Below are 18,892 nucleotides of genomic sequence, written 5' to 3' on the forward strand. Positions count from 1 at the left end.
CTTTTACCTTGTCTTTTAAATCCCAATCCAACCTGAACACAACACACTTTACTAGTTGTAATTTATTCTTTTATCTTGTCTATCAAATCCCAATAAGACATGAAAGATTTTTTCGTTTTTTTTTTAAAGTCCAGATGAGAGGCTAATTTTCTTTATAGTCATTTCCCCCTCCTCTAGTGACAACGTAATGAATTCTTCTGACTCTGCACTCATAGACTCTTTCTCATAGGGACAACCATAGGCCAACCAGAGAGGTGATTGGTGACTACAAGGAAAGCCTTCCCCGCTAATTGGAAGAAGTCTGCTGATACCAACTCAAAGGGCCTCAATGGGTGGTCATCATTGTTGGCTGGGACGCAGTATTTGGCAGGGCCAGTGGGTGGCAATAGTGTTCGTGATATCAGTCTAACCCAGTCCAGAAGACAGTTTGCCAAGCCTTACATTTTGCAGCTGCAACATTTCGGTGGCTAACATGGAGTCTGGCTAGAGGTAACGTAGGTTCAATAACACCTTGAGTCAGTTTAATGCAGAACTGCACATAGGGCCATACTCTTTTACCTTGCCTTTCAAATCCCAATACAACCTAATCACAACACTTACTCTTTAAATGGGAATAGATTCTTTTTATCTTGTCTATCGAATCTCAATAAAACATGAATTTTCCTCTCGGTTCTTTCAAAGTCCAGATGAGAAGTTCATTTTCGTAATGAATTCTGCCTTTGCATTATAAGACTTTATCTGATAGGGACGACAATAGGCCAACCAGAGAGGCAGTAAGCGACAACAAGGGAGGCCTTCTCCCCTTGATGCCACTACTACGGTAATAATGGAGTTTCTTGTATACCTTCAGTAGGAAAAACTCCATTCGGTCTCGACGGTAAAAGGCTATTGCTAAACCTTAAGCCTAGCCTGCTAACTGGAAGAGGTTTGCTGATACCAACTCAAAGGGCCTCAATAGGTGGTCATCATTGATGGGTCGGACGTAGTACTTGGCAGGGCTCGTGGGCGGCAACAGTGTTCATGATATCATAGTCTATTCCTGGCCAGAAGACAGTTTGTCAAGCCTGACATTTTGCAGCCATATCATTTCGGGGACTGCCATGGAGTTTGGTGAGTGTGTGACGATATACAGCTGTAGGAATTAGTATTCTTGCTTCATAGAGCACAAGAGTGCCATCAATAGAGAGGGTGACTCGCAGCTTCCAATACAGTATCAAAGAAGTGAGCAGGTCGTACCAATTCTTGAGGAATCCAGACATGATACCATAATGAAGGCAAATATAGTCAGCGTAGGCCTGTGCTAATGTTAATTCATCCTGTAGGGTCTGGTCGGAGTTGATGATTATGACCTCTTCTTTCTGAGAAGCTATTACCACATTGATGAAAGACCTGGTGTGTTATATTACCTTAGCACAACCGTTCATATCCTCAGACATTGGGTAGTTGAGAGGTGCACAGGAAAATGCATATAGAATGTATAAAGACTTGTCGACCTACCACACTGCAGTAAATGGTATTGTGACATGCGCTTCATTATTTGCTGAAGCCATGTATTTTCAAATATGTCCAGCATGAAGCTGTTGATGGAACCCGGGGTATCGAGGGTCTATTTGCAGTGTGAAGAATGGCTGTACCTGAAGGTACAAACAACACTTTGTGAGGGCCCAAGGTACAGCGAGTATCTTCAACTCAATTGTCATGTACCTTGTCTCGGTGTCTGCAAAAAAAACAGTATCTGCACTGGACTACTGGGTTGGGTCAAAAGAAGCAACATCTGGCAGACTTGAGAGTCCTTGTTTCACGAATTTGAAGGCCTGGTCATGATCCGGTGTCTAAATAAAAGAGTGCCTAGGGCTCATGACTAGGTGAAGGCCGGTGTAGTCAGGGCGACATTTGGTGGTAAACTCTGCCTATTAGTTGACTAATCCCCTGAAGGAACGTAGATCCATTAAGTTGGACAGTGTGGAGAAGTCTTTCAGAGCTGCAACTTGTTCTGGATTGGCAGCCATTCCTTCTTTGGAATGAGTGAATGTTTAGAAATTTACTCTGGTCTCTGCCACTAAGAATTTGTCTCTGTTGAGAATTATGCCATTTTTATTGCCATGAGTGTGTAATTCATGAATCCTGTGGCAATGCATTAGTAGGTCATTGTCAAAGATAAGAACATCATCGACAATCTTGATGCATATCTTCATGCCTTGGGGAACCAAATCACCGTGGTACAATAGGCATTGTCGCTGGCAGTAAAGGTATAATAAAAGTGGTGAGATGATGGTCCTCCTCTGCTAGCTCCATCTGCCAGTAGCCATGTAAAGCATCCACAGTAATGAAGAATTTAGCAGTGGAATCAACAGTGCACAGCAGCTATGGGTGTGGGCAAAAGAGACGTGCATGTTCAGCTTGGTGAGATCCAATGTAATGCGAACTCCTTACGCCTTTGGGACGACAACTAGAAGATGGCACCATTCTGATGGCTCATCTCCTCAAGGCTTACTAATCCACTGCTGGACCATGCACTCTAGTTCATTTTTGACAGGCTTGCGGAAAGCATAGGGGATTTGCTGTGAGGTGTGGATGATGAATGGAGTGTATCCTCTTTAGGATAAATTTTCATAGAAAGTCCTGCCAACAACCTCTGTGGCGCTGCTTTAAGGTGCTCCTTTGACACAAGCACAACATGAAAGGTTTGAAGTAAATATTCTCGGGCGTTGGAAGGGTTGTTTTGGCATGGAGGGGTAGTTCCTTACATCAGTTCACGTGGACGACCTGTAGGATGGGATGTGGAAAGCCTGGTAGGTTGATGGTCAACTCCTTGCTGTGTGCATTAGACAGAGGGGGCATGTGCATACCTTCGCGGTCTTGGATCGTGGTGTGACAGGATCGATTATCCAAAGACAGAGTGGCCTTAAGGTTACCTAAAGCTGATGTCATCTTTAGTCTAGTTGTAGTTGTTGTGATTGTCACTGAGGTGGCAGGAGGATTTAGCTCATTCTTGGTGATTTGAAAAAGTTCCAAGTGCTGGGGATGGATCACTGATACATTGGCTCCTGTGTCTGGCAGTGTCATAATCTTGGATATCTCACCCTTGTAGGTGAAGTTGAGGAATATGGATGCCAGTGAGGGGCAAGTTGTTGCGCAAAGAGTCTCAACCTTAAGGCAATTGAGGGCTTTGATAAAGGGAGGCATTCATCTGCTGTTTGAAGCATCTGTTATAGTGGCCCACTTGGCCACAGTATCGACATGTGGCCTTGTTGGCAGAGCATTCTGAAGCCTTGCACCAATGTCCCTTTCCGACACAGTATCCGCATGTACTGTCGGCAGCTGGACACTTTTTTTGAAGAGCCGTGCTTCTTTTTACAAGAAAAGCATGATTTGTCCTTGTTAGAGTTTGGATGAGGATTAGCACCTTTGCTACCTTGTCCCCTTTTTTTTTTTTGTAGGTAGACCGCACACAATTTAGACAGAGGGGACACATGTGGCGTTGGTGGCTGCCCTTGTGGCTTCACAGGAGTGACATTCTTTAACCATGGTGGCCAATAAAGCTGAAGCGTCCAGGGCATTAACTTTCTGCATGAGTTCCTTGTCCCTGACTCCCATCATGATCATCATCTTTAGCTGATTCTTTTCACAAGCAGCAGACTGGGCAGGAAAGACGTTAACTTCCTAATCTATGTGCTTCAGTCAGACATAGAAATTGCTGAAGCTTTTGCAGGAAACCAGGCCCCTGCATCATAAAGCTTCATTTCGCATGTTCTTGGTGTGTTACTGGAGGACGTTCAAGACTTTCTTTATGCTCCGATCTATTTCTGGTGGCAGATTGAGACTGTGTTTGGGTTATCTTTTTGTTTGGTTTCAAGCTGAGGCAAATGCAAAGTTGTATTAACTGCTTCCTGGCAGGTAGAGTAATGTCCCTAGGTCCATCATCACACTGTAGTCATTCCAGCGTCTATGCTATTTCCTAAACACCTGGTATGTGGCATCGGGATGCAAGAGGTGTGGGATCTGGGCAATTACCTTCTTGTGGGGTGGTTGGGTGGGTGATGGCAATGAGAACTGTGTGGAAAGCTGTTGCGAGTACACCGGTATTGCTTGCTGGTAGGCAGGGTTAACAATGAGTAGATCTAACAAGGCAGTGAAATGCTAGCTTTCCTCCTCTCTTCTTGAGTTGTCCTCTTGGGGTGTAGATGTTCTTTGTAACAACGTCGATCCTCCTCTCTCCAATGTGCAGCCAACTCAATCTTTCAAGATGCCTTCAAGTATTTAATGAGGAGCCTAAACTCTCCACCTGAAGCTGTAGAAAGTGGATATTATCACGTGTGGTAAGAGCAGAGGTGGGGCTTCCAGTGCTGGTAAGACTGTGTGTGTTGCATATCCTAAAACTCGTCTTGATGTGAGGTAGAAGCCATTGTGAATGATTCTAATCTATGTCATCCACATTTTAAAAGAAGATAGAAAAGATGAGAGAGAATTTCTACAGTTTCTGTTTCAAAATTACTGCAAATCAGCAGTGGCAAATGATAATCATTGGTAGGCATGGGAGAGCAAGTGTGAGAGGGCTCCTGGGTGGGGTGGGCGGTGCAGCAATTGACCGTTATCACTTAACGAGCTGGTCAGCAGATAGTGTTTCCTGTGATAAGAGAGAATGCACAGACATAGAATTCCAGAGATGGTGCGTGTAAAAGGGGTCTCAGTGCAGCTAATGAAGGACACATCACACAAGAGAAATACTACCCACTAAAATCAAATCACTAACACCACACTGTACTGGCCCTGCATGAACGTTTCGCAAACAAAATACAAACACTGTAAGATCCACATGCAGTCTGATTTAAATGCTGGATTCTGGGGTTCCATTAAAATGCTTGATGGTTCAGTCACTGTGCTATGGTGATATGAGATTAGGTATGCAATAGAAGACAGGTGATTGCAGGGATGGAGAAATAGAATCCCGAGTCGTAGATAGTTTTTATTCCATACAACATCAGGGTATATGCAGGGGTGTTCGGTAAGGTGTACAGCTCATACAGTATTAAGAGAAGCAACAAGACTGATGCTGCACATGTATAGAATGCTAACAGCACGACTCCTGCGCATGCGTCTGTGATGGGCAATAACATAAAATATAAAGGATGCAATATTATGTGAGGTAATATATACAATAATCTACAAACACAATCAATTAATGGTTAACAAATACATTCCCAAGTACCGGTATATCATAATGCTAGATACTTTTATTAAAAATGGGCTCCGAAGCATCTTATCATAAGCTGTTCGGTATTTATCATTAGTCTGTAAAAAGAATCTTTGAGTCATTTTTCATACACATCATGTTACGGATGTATACGCAGTAATGTTAGAATATGTAATCCAGTAGCCTTTAGGTATCTATCCTTACTCAATAAGGCAACAGAAACGAGAATAAAGTGAGTGCATTTCAAATCACTAAAAAGGTTTATCTCAGACAAGGAACAATAACATTTAAACAACTTTAAGATTATCCAACTCTATGAAGCCAATTACCAATAGCCGATGACTAAATTGGTGAATTCCTGATCCTCATCCCTTATGATCAACTATAGCCGTACATACTTGTGAATGAATGAACATAAGACATAAGCAATCAAGACAGCTGATTTTTCAACCATTGCTTAAGCATGAATATAGTAAATAGAAGTGTGTGCGATAGTCGACTATCACATGCACTTCTATACTACGTGGAAGCTACGGGGAATGACTTACCACATTGATGTGAACTCAGTAGAGCTTGTTTGGAATCACAAGCCACTGCCAGATTTTCAGAATTATTATATTTTCTAACAGCTACGCAAACTGCCTCTCCTGCTAAATCCAACAACCCTTACCTTCATGCCTATTACATGGGTGGTTTAATTGATTCAAGAGGCCTCTTAGTTTGCACAACATTAAAATTCAGGGAGAAGGTGCTGATACTGATAGTTATGCTGCCAAAGAGTTTCTAGTAACGTTGTAGCCTGACGCTGATGAATACCATCGTTAAAAAAAAACCTCCCCCAGAACTTATCATCAATACAAATGAAACAAGCTTTGTTTTTTAAGCAAATACCAGAAGGCTCATTTATTTCAAAGGAAAAAAACCCGTGTCCAGGTACAAGGTAGCCAAAGAGAGCCTAATATCAATGTTGGGAGGTAATATTACTATTAATTTTAAGCTGAAGCCATTATTAGTCTACCATGTCCCTTACCCCGGGTCCCTAATAAACATTGCGAAGACTACACATCCAAAAGCCTGGTTATTATAGAAGAATGGTTCAATGTCCATATCATACCAGCAGTTATGCCAGGGTAAAGAAACTAATTTCCACGTATATGTTTATCTTAAATAATGAAACTCGACATCCTATGTGTCTGAATGACCTGAACTCAAATGTGAGTGATGTTTTTTTTTTTTTTTTTTTTTTTTTTTGCCACCGAACACTGTCTCTCATTCCGCTCAGGGATCAAGGGATCATAGCTTTATTCAAGCAGTACTAAACAACGCACTATACATAAGGCCGTTGATGTTATTGTGGTTGAGGACTGCTTGAACATTTAGGATTGAAATGTGGAAGAAACTGTGCTCTCAATTCGCTCATGATTACAAAGGTTTTGATGGACATGAATTATAGAAGAATTTGATATCCCTAAGAAATGAGCTGAAGAAGGAGGTCAAAGAATATTTTGATGAGTTGAAGCCCGAAAGCAACCTCTGACTAATGAAGAATTGTTGCAGTTAGAGGAATATCAGAAGCTGAAGAATGTTTTCTTGATTCAAAACTAAAGAACTTCAAGCTTATAATGTATGCAGCATGGTTTTTAATGGTTTTTACCATTTATCCAAGTAGCTGTCCACCTTTGAGTTTTAAGATCCAATAGCCGATCATTTTGCAAAAGTATCTAATGGTGTTAAAGAGGTGTTCCTCCCATAAAGGTATACTTTTAACAAGAAGAAGAGGAATGTTATCCAGCAAAATATAAATCAGTTTCTTGTCGTAGCTAAAAAAAAATGAGAGGCTACCAAGTCGTCACCTCATCTTCACGTCGAGGAACTGTTACCATTGATGTCCGGTTTTACAAACAAAAAAAAAAAAAAAAAAAAAAAACTCATGTAACAGATAGCTGTTACATCGACTGGTTTATCACTTACAACTCCATTTTTTTTTTTTCCTTTTTGTCCTGTAAGCAGAGATGTCAATTTTAAGGTAAAATGGCCATTATTATGCATCAATATTATTGTACTGTAGATAGTTCCATGTTTTTGTACTGCATCCTCTCTTTCTCTCTCTTTCAATTATTACTTACATTTCATTCAATTGCTTTACAGTATTCAAATACTTCACATGGAAGCTTATTAATGAAGCCATCTGTTTTTATAAAATGATGGCAGGTTGTAAGTTCTTTGTCGTGTACAGTACGTGCAGGGGGAACATTTAAGTCGTTTTATCGGATGAAATTCTGACTTATGTGGAAAACTGACTTACAAAGCATTGCTTGGAACCAATTATGGACTAGGGCGGAGTATTACTGTATGCATATGTGTCGATATATATATATATATATATATATATATATATATATATATATATATATATATATATATATATATGTATGTATGTATGTATGTATGTATGGATGTATGTGTGAGAGGGTTGTTGTGTGCATGTGTATACAGATTTTCCAAACTTTTCACCCCATTGCACGTTATCATTATAATCATCGGATTTTAATAGATCATATTGAATTATCAATACACTCTCTATTTATAAATAACTCCTTATTTAATCAAATAAAGACACTTGTAACCAGTTCTCTTATTACATTAACCAATACATTCATCAGTTACTATTAACCAAAGGCTATGTGTCCATTCCAGAGATCTAGAATTACACTAAAACAATCCGTCTCCCATTATCCTGTAAGTTTTAACATACATGAATACATTTGTTTTAATTATATGTCAGCAAATTTATTTTACGTAGTCTATAGAATACTTCAACGTTCTCATATCTTGTAGCCACGAAATATTTGAGTGTATAACTTCCTTAGAAGCTTTATCTAAGACAAATAAAACATAGTCACAAAATTGCTGTGTTTAAAGTAGACAAAATATTTTATATCAATTTTTCAAGGAAAGTTTTCTCCTGTTCTAAAGTTTATATCTATGTATTCTAACATTTGTCTGAACAAGTTTTTGTTTTAATAAATCCCAATCGATTAGATGTGCTAAATTCCATACCTTGGTAAAACCTAAGAAGCACGGGCGTCATCTAAAGGGGGCACGGCGATACATCCCCTACCTCTTTATTCAATGTGGACGACATATCAATTCCAATCGCCGCACCCCCCTGATATTTTTCCTTCTAAAGTTTATAGAACATCTTGAAAATGAGGCTATTAACAATATCGTACAATATATGCTCATCACAATCAAATATGATATATTGAAATAATAAAAGAAATTGATTAAGTAAGTTATCATTAGGTACGGGATCAGATTAACTTTTAATTTAAATTTTGACTAACCATGACCCAAAAACCTGGAAAGTCTTGCTGCATTGGACTCTGAAGATATAACTGATAAGTTTGTAAACAAAGTGCCATACACACGGACAAATGTGTTTGGTAATCTAATACACTTACTGCATATTGTCTTGTTGTAGCCAGAGGTAAGAACTTTATCAATTGCAAAAATGCCTAGATCCTTGAAGGGATGCCCTACATCTCTTCTTATCCAACTATGGTATTTTTTGCAAAATTTTCATTCCGTACACTCAACAATCAATTCATTTAGTAATGTCCCATTCTGTACTTTCTCTTGCTTTTCCACTAGAACTGTCACGTATACATGTCATTGAAATACACTAAATCATGTTCCTATTCGCCAGCCAATATCAACCTTATAATTTTAAGAATGTCCGTCCACCCACTTTTAGAGACCAGATGACGCCCCTGCAAAGACACTCGTCCGTCCTACTAAATTTTGCATAACTCTCACGGATAGTCATTACCATTCCCAGTGTTATGTATTTCTGATAATCAAAGGCTACGAAATTTGAGCAAGAAAATGCAATTATTCATTGATTACTCTCCTGGCGTTTGTGCTGTTCTCATTCTAAATACCGTGGTCAAATGTAGTATGCAAAATTTTCTAGTAAACTCGATGCAAACCTGCAATAATTCTATCAAAAATTAGATAACATACGATAATAATGCCTTGGATTTAAGATATGACATAGGGCCAGTCAATGGGACCTGGGAGGCCAATCTGTACCCAGGTATAAAGAGAGATTTTAAGCTATGAATGTGAATAACTCTTAGAATAAAGGGCATCAGTTACAATTACTAAGATTTTTGAAAAACTAGATCTAGCAGCACCGAAAATAATTGAAGGTATTTTTTTAGCTCATGAAAGTCGAGGACGTGCATTTACAGTACTTTTGCGTGAGCGTGTTTAACCTTGTGACATGTTTATCGAAAGACTGATCAGGCTTTTTGTCCCCTCTATTGTATAGTGAGACTAAGCTTGTTCTACCATGCATAGCCTCAGAGCCGAGGTAGTCTTCACTACCGTCATCCCACGCTAATAAAATAAAAAACTTGTAAAACTAATAGTATATGAATAGAATAAATAAAAGTAAGATATTACTCCCACACGATAATTTAAACCTGTGAGCAATGGTGACATTGAAAATAGAAATGAATAAAAGTGTATAATAATCCAACCTCGACGACTAAATATTTCATAGGCACGTCACCCGTTGCCATGGCAGCCAAGTATAACAAATCCCGTAAACAAGGAGTCTATCCAACGAGACGGCCAGTTTCAAGAGGTCTTCCGAGGTAGAGACACATTAATAGTTCCTTTTCGATAAAGTAGGGGGCTTCGGCCTCGAGAACTCATTTGAAAGAAGAATTTTAGTCCAAGTGGTCAATCTATCGTTCGTTCGAAGGAACTTTCTCTTCACTACAAAATCATATGCACCAAACGGGAGTCAGCTTTTCGATAAGTGAAAGCGTGTCAGTGAGTCCACAGCACCTGTCATTATAGCGCGAGTTACATTTACATTTGGAATAGAAGCAGCAATCTTATATAAGGTAAAAGGGCATTCTTTCATTAATCAGCCACTTGGAATCTTTTATATGCATATCAAATGCTATTTCTGATAACACTTCCAAGACTCTAATTTTGATAAACAGTGACGATCTCTCTCTCTCTCTCTCTCTCTCTCTCTCTCTCTCTCTCTCTCTCTCTCTCTCTTTCTCTCTCTCTCTCTCTCTCTCTCTACGCATGCAAGTGTATTAGGTAAATAGATATTTTATATGCGGGTAGCATGAATAATGCATTGTGTGGATATGGTTCAAAATATAATATAACCATGCAAATGTTACACGTACGCAATATATATATATATATATATATATATATATATATATATATATATATATATATATACATATATATATATATATAGGCCTATATATATATATATATATATATATATATATATATATATATATATATATTTATATATATATACATGTATATATATATATATATATATATATATATATATATATATATATATGTATATATATATATATATATATATATATATATATATATATATATATATATAAACGGTTTAGAGACCGCAAACCTCTGTCAGGGCAAGACAATCAAACTCCTAAAGGTATGCCCTTGTAAAAGTTACATTGCAGTCTTTCCCAAAATGCAATAACATATTATAAACCAAGAACCTCACATGTTAAGCTTTGATATAAAAAATATTCCTATCTTTTTTATGTAACTCTGCTAATAACACTGCACTGAATATGCTATTAACCTTGACCTTGACATCACTTAAACCGTTTGCATCATTATTGGATTATGCATAACAAATATGAAATATCTAGTTTTTGTTATTCAAAAGTTATGCCCTTAGAGGTTAAATTCATATTTAAACAGATCTGTGAACAAAGATTTGCCCTGACTCCGTTCTGCCTTTAGTATTTACTAGAGAAGATTTTATACCAATATGAGGTTTTTATCTCATATTATTCGAAAGTTGTGGCATTGGAAGATAACTTTTGACTCCATGAAGGGACAAAAGTTACAATTTTATCGCTTCTAAAATGTAGTAAGTTTTTGTAAGTCACAAAACTCTCTGGAGAGCATTCTTGAAAGTTCACACATACCGGACCAAAACAACCTCCATATTAAAGTTGAGTATATTGCAAGCTTTTAGGCCGTATGGCAAAAGGGTATTATTCAATACATTCGTGCTCATTAATGACAGTTTTCCTATTATATACTTTTATATTATTGTGTACCTTATCAAATTCTTAATTATAGCTTACCTTCTGCATTCAAATTTTACAATTTAACATTATTTTGAAACTGGGAAATTGTGTAAACTTACGCATTATGCACAATAGTCATTAATTCGTATAGCCCTACTAACTTATGATTTCTATAGTGACCCCAGTATTTTTCAGAGAATCCCATAATAGTTATAGTATGTTGATAATTTTTTAAAGCATTTACATATAAATAATGTTACTAATTACTTTCACCTATATATTGTTTGTCTTGAATGATTACTATCATTGATCTCTGTGTACAGAATACTAGCCACAGATTATTCACAAGACTAATAATGTCATTTATTAGTCTGAATAAAATTTATCTAAATGCAACAACACTGTTGTTGACAGTGACTCTCCTATGGTCACTCATATACATCTCTACTGTAGTTTTTAAAAATGTATCAAAAGTAAGGGCACCCTTTATTTGGACCTTTGTCATATGTTTATAAAATGTTTCACAGGTAAGCTATATTGGATACACAGAAAAACTGCAGTTTTTTCCATATGCATAATCCCATAACTTATCACCTTTTTTAACAGAATAAAACCATACCTGGAATGCAAATTCTGTTTCTTGTTATATCACACACATGTCACTTCAAGCCAGACTTGGAGTTGTGCCAGGATCGAGTCATTCAAGTTTACCGTAAGGGATGGCCACTTATGTTAGTACTCCTCGAGACTCCCACCTTCATTATTCAAGTTCTTAATCGCCATTGAGATCGCTGCGTAGTAAAAATTCCATAGCATTGGTATCTTCATACACCTTTGCAGAATGTACATTAGCAGCGTATCGAACCCCTTCCCTTTAAACAAACTGACTCACGTTTTTTGTGTCTTATTTTCGAATAAAATGCTTCGCGATATCTACAGCCCCCTCCCCCCTTTCTAGGCTTTTCTCTCGTCCTACCTCTTAACACTGCATAATTATACGCTTGCTTCATTCTTTCACCAATTACTAACCTTTTTAACACATTCACTGCATAAACAGTTCACCACAACAGTTTCAATCCTTTTCCTTTCATTCACGTTAAACATATCCTATTTATTTACATAAAGGATGGGTACCTTAACAATCTCTTCATTCATTTAACCACTGTCTTTTAATGACAATTCAATTACCTTATCAATGTTTTGTGCGAAACCTGGTGGTACATTTCTTGCTTCGTTATTCTGTGACTCGCCTATTCTCTCATTTTGTACTCTTCCATCACATTTACTTAAAGATACTTTAATAATGAACCACTTCAATTCTTTTATTATCAGATTTCCATAATTTCTGTTGTTTACACTCATAGCCTTATATTTGCTAAATTTACTCTAAAATTTCTCATCTTTCAGACACTCAACCTATCTCACCACCTTCTACAGCGGCTCTTCATAGTTCCCAGATAGCACATTATCATCAATAAACATCAACAGATTCCAATTTACAACTCATTTTTGTATTCCAGAATACTGCACCTGCATTCCCTGTCCTTTCCCTGTTCTCCCCCATTACTCCTTCATAAAGATTCTGATTAAACAAGAATACATTACACAGCTCTGTCTCAGACTCATTTTTACACTCCGCCTATTTACTATAACACACCCATTCCACGTTCATCTTATTATGATTTTTAAATTTTCTCATCAACCTACCATTTATACTATGCACACCTACATACACACACACATGCACACAAACACACACACGCATATATAATATATATATATATATATATATATATATATATATATATATATATATATATGTATATATATATATATATATATATATATATATATATATATATATATACATATATATATATATATATATAATAATTTATATATATAAGTATGCATATATATATAGATAGATAGATACATAGATAGATAGATAGATAGATATGTGCGTGTCCCAAACCTCTGAACATAGTCATTAATATACCATGTGAACTTTTGATCTTGTACAGTGAGATCATTAACCATTCTAAAAGTATCATGACTTTCCGAAATTGGATTTCGGAAAGTGAATGGATTAACCTTTCTAAAAGTGTGATGATTTTCGGAAATGTAGAGTAGTTAACTGTATCTTTACATCACAGTGGAGATTTCCACAAATTAGTATTTTCAGCATATTAAGGGAGCAACAATGCTTCCCTTACTATGAGACGTCAGTATAGCTCATGGCGTCGCTCAGTTTACTTGGAGCCTGTCTGATGGTATCCTCGCTGTGCAAGTGTATTAATATATTTATATATAATAAAGAATAGAAAAGTTCCAGGGCGTCATTTATTTCTGTAGGCATGGAATACATACATACACACACACGCACACACACACACACACACACACACACACATATATATATATATATATATATATATATATATATGTGTGTGTGTGTGTGTGTGTGTGTGTGTGTGCGCGCGCGCATGTGTGAGTAGTTTTCAATTTTTGTAAGTCACCTATGGTAATTACACATTGTTGGCAATACTAATTATTAGCAGAATTTAATATTCCAGATCAATGCTGACAGTCTGATTAAGGCCTTTCAATTGCAAGATTCAGCCGGTTTCTGGCTGCACCTACTTGATTGCCCATCTGTTTCCATCCCAGGAGAAAATGCAAAGCACTCTATTGTCGACACGAGTCAGGAATTAACTACACTACCAAATGGAGGCAGATAAATAGACATAATGAATTATCTGTTTGCTGAATACGCAACTCAAAGACTAAGTACCACTTAAAAGGAAGAAATGTATCAGACCTATTTACCATTAATGACAATTAATACAATGAATGAATTGCTGTCTTTAGCATTAACTTCTTTCTTTTTATTCTTATAAACCTATCTCTTTCGAAGAGTGTCCATCGCCCCTTAGGTTGGAGGCATCCATTTCCGCCAAGGCTATTTCTTTTACTTCAAGGCCTAAGTCTGATGATGGTAGGCATTCGTCCCATCAGATTTTGTATCTTGAAGAAACAAAATATTTGGAGTGATTTACGGCAGAACCCAGTTATAGTCCTCTTCTAAACACTCTCAAAGTAACAATTTGTTTACGTTTGTGAAGAACTTGTGTTATAATTGCCATAAGTTGTTCTTGCTACACTCTCCTTTGATATAGCTCGTATCGACGCAATTTTATGATATATAGATTTTAGCAAGCGACAGGTTTTCATGAGAAAAAATCTCGCGTAAATCAAAGATAGTTATGTTGAGAACGACACTTCGTTAGTTTAGTTTCTATATTGGTGTCGTTGATACCCCCGATAAGCTATTATAATCAATATTTTCTTGAAACTCAAACAAATGTATATCTCACCAATAACAAAACATTCATGAATCCACATACATGCATATTCTTTATACGTATAATACCATAAAACTTTGACTAAATGTAATCAATGTGACAATGTTGGAAAATACCAAGAAAATTTGATATATTGCAACGAAAACCAACAGCAAAAATGGAAATGGATGGAAATTGTTGAAATTGATTAATCAAAGTAAATTCGAGAGGACATCTCCAATGTCTAGTTGCAAATTTATCGCAGCGAAATTTGAAATTAAGACCCAGCGCTCATTTTTTAAGTATGATATTTATGTCGATTTTCGTTGTATCATGCTAAAGTGTTGTATCTGTGCGTTGTGGATAGTTTGAGATCGAATATTTTAGGCATTGTACTTTGTTTCTTTTTCTTCAGAATAGTTCAGAAATTTGTGTTAAATTCTAACCGACAGACAATGATTCTTTTTAAATAGTTTATGCTATCCATTTATAAGTATATTTAGCGTACCTACAAAATGAACGGGAAATAGCAATTTTGTTTATTCCACCTTTATAAAAGGATTTGAACATAAATATATACACTACCTCACTCAAATGAATACATGCATAAATACACTAGTATTTAGACACACACACACACGCACACACACACACACATATATATATATATATAGGCCTATATATATATATATATATATATATATATATATATATATATATATATATATATATATATGTATATATATATATATATATATATATGTATATATATATAAAGAGAGAGAGAGAGAGAGAGAGAGAGAGAGAGAGAGAGAGAGAGAGAGAGAGAGAGAGACTTTACATTAAGTATAATTCCATCGTTTAACCAATGTAGCTCTGAAGAGGGGCCACAAAATTATTCGAAGCACGTGTCGCCAACAAATAATGAATGGAGAAAAGATTAAGTCTTACTGTTATTCTGAAAACTATCTGGATGACAGTTTGTGCAGCAAGAAACTTTCTTCGATTTTGGACCCCGCTAAGACATTGTCTATTCACTATAAACGTTGACTATATATATATATATATATATATATATATATATATATATATATACATATATATATATATATATATATATATATATATATATATATATGCATATATATATATATATATATATATCTATAAATAGATAGATAGATAGATATATAGATATACTGTATGTATATATATATATATATATATATATATATATATATATATATATATACATATATATATTTGTTCCGATACGAATATTCCAGTAAGGTCACCCTGCTGCTATTGACTTCATTGAGATTTAGGGGGACATTTCCTCCACACCCAAAGTTCTTGTTACTCATCCGCTTATAAAACCGTTGACAAATATGGATTGCTAAGACATACCGCCTACCACGGTAAATACTGGTATATATATACAGTATATATATATATATATATATATATATATATATATATATATATATATATTCAGTATATATATATATATATATATATATATATTCAGTATATATATATATATATATATATATACATATATATATATATATATATATATATATATATATATATATATATATATATATATATGTATATATATATATATATATATATATGTATATATATATATATATATATATTTATATATATGCATATATATATATATATATATATATATATATAATGTATATATATATAAATTATATTTTATAATCTATATAATTATATAAATATATAGTTATGTATCATAATTTATTATATAATATACATATGACAATTTCTAAGAAAACGTCACAATAGTAGGAGCACTCTCTGTGGTATCTCTACCGACCAAAGATTTTCCCTCCCCACAGGCCATCCCCCCCCCCCACCCCCCGGGTGATATCCTTTGTTTTCCCAGCATGTCACAAGGGTAAACTTTGGCCAGTCTTCTATGTCAACAACAACCACTCTCTCTTTCTGGTTGTAGTGAGGAAAACACCCCCTCGTCTTGTTTGTGATCAAGAGAGTTTTTTTTCCCTGATTGTGCAGTCTGGAGCAATGCCCAATGGGCCAAGATGGCCGCGAAGAAGTCGAAGAAGGGTAGTGGGTCTCATCCTTCTTAGGCGTGCTCGACAGTACCCAGGAGCTGATCTATCCTTGTGGGATCAAGGGACCAGTCCCACGTGGAAGGGAGCGGGAAGAACAAGAAGGACAGTTGTTCTTCCAAGAGATATCGTCCCTCCAAGTAGTGTTCTGGATCTTCCCCTATCCCCGCCAAAGCGGGAACCAAGGTGAGTTAGTGCTGGTCTAAGTATGTTATTGAGACTGTTGTCCCCTTTATTCCGGTAACATCATCCCAGATGTCTCGTTGCAGGCTCGTGCTGTGGAACATAGACTTCATACTGAGTCATGCATGAAAAAGGAATGAGGACTAGGGGTTTTTTTATTCTTTGAATGAAGGTTGTAGTAATGTCCGCACACCAATGACTTTCATTATTTATGATTAGTGGGGGTCAATCCGTCACTTTGGATAAAGGATTTTCTGATATGGATAATTTCCTTTTCATGTGCAGGTGTATATATTTAGATTATATGTTTTTGTATATATATAAACAGGTATATATGTTTTAGGTACTTAAGTGTGTGTTTAGACGATACTTTTCTCATGTACGTCAAGTTTGTCTCCCTTACAGTAACCTTATATTGTGACATGTCCTTTTCATGTGTAGGTGTATATATAGATTATATGTTTATGTATATACTCAGGTATATATCTTTTAGGTACGTAACTGTGTTTAGACAATACTTTTCTCATGTACGTCAAGTTTGTCTTCCTTACAGTAACCGCCTTTCGTTCTGCCTCAGTGTGACCTGTAATACATCATTGTCAGGTTTTAAAGGTCTTTAAAGGTTACTCAATAGTGGCAGAGGCAAGGGACAGTGACTTGCCCTTTCGTGCAGGACAGTGCCCAAGAGGCTGCCATATATACATGTGATCGTTGGCTGTTGATGCCTCGGCAGATGGTACTGTTGGCTCCCCACCAAACCCCTCATCCTTGGCTCACAAGGATGGTTGGGTTGCAGCACCCGGGGGACCTGACAAGTTTGAGCGTGACTTGATCCCTAGACTGACGTTCACTGGTCAGGGACATTACCACATCGGTCACTATGACCCTTATCCCCGCTCAGCGGATGACCCTTATCCCCGCTCAGCGGATGACCCTTATCCCTGCTCAGCGGATGACGCTTATTCCCGCTCAGCAGATGACCCTTATCCCAGCTCAGCATATGACCCTTATCCTCGCTCAGCGGATGACCCTTATCTCCACTCAGCGGATGACCCTTACCCCCACTCAGCAGATGACCCTTATCCTCGCTCAGAGGTAACTCGTGGTATCCACATGGCCCGTTCCGCTCTCCCACCAGTGGAGTGGCGAGGACCTTCAGACACTGTAGGTCTCCAGAGCCTACAACCCTCTGCCCGGCGTGGTCTTACGACCTTTTATCCACCACCAGTGACCAGCTCCTCGGCTCCTCCATGGGTAGAGGAGCCGCCATCCGCCTCGGGGCAGCAACCATATCCTCCGCTCAGCAGTTAGCCGCAGCCGATCTCATTTCATGGGAGCAAGAGGCCTTTTCAGTACCCTGAGGATACCATGCAGATCCCAGCTAAGGGATACTGCTCCTGGGTGGGAAGCCATGGACCCAGCTCCCCAGACCCCTTGGGAGGATTTTTATCCAAAAGACGGCATCATCTATTCTCTCCCCAGTCATCGAGGACCACTGGCACCAGGGAGGACCAGAGGAACATGTGAAGAGGTGGCATCCTTCTAGGCTTCGCTCCTATGGCTCCAGGTCTCTGGACCACACTCCAGCACCAAAGCGTAGCCTAGGAGAGGAGTGGCCTAGAACCCCCTTGGAAGGGAGCTCAGACCATTGGGATATGCGCTAGTGGTTCTACATGGCAACCAGGGGACCCAAACCACTCAACCGACGGCGAGTTGGCTTATCCAGCCAGAGGCCTCTTAAGCTCCCCTAATGGGGATCGGCCAACATGGCCGTTTACCCTCTGTTCGGCGCTGCCTGCTATCCACCGGCAGTGACCGGCTTCTCAGAACCTCTGCGGTTAGAGTACCTGCCTTCCGCCCTCGGGTCACAGGCTTTTACTTGCTGAGAATTGGCCAACATATCCATCAATCCGCCTGCTGACCTTTTTCTGCCGCCTA

At 37.6% G+C, this 18,892-nt stretch overlaps 1 protein-coding gene across 2 annotated transcripts in view; it reads left to right on the plus strand.

Moving 5' to 3' along the window:
• Positions 1-9,804: 9,804 nt before the first annotated feature.
• LOC137643066 (fas apoptotic inhibitory molecule 1) overlaps positions 9,805-18,892 on the plus strand; it is a 28,832-nt gene continuing 19,744 nt past the window's right edge. The window contains exon 1 of one of the 2 annotated variants that reach the window (XM_068375914.1): positions 9,805-9,858. The gene's annotated coding sequence lies outside the window, so the exon portion shown is untranslated. Of the gene's footprint in view, positions 10,114-18,892 lie in introns of both variants that reach the window. The other variant, XM_068375913.1, reaches the window with a different exon arrangement.

The sequence above is a fragment of the Palaemon carinicauda genome, chromosome 1, assembly GCF_036898095.1.
Source record: "Palaemon carinicauda isolate YSFRI2023 chromosome 1, ASM3689809v2, whole genome shotgun sequence".
Classification (NCBI taxonomy): Eukaryota; Metazoa; Arthropoda; class Malacostraca; order Decapoda; family Palaemonidae; genus Palaemon; species Palaemon carinicauda.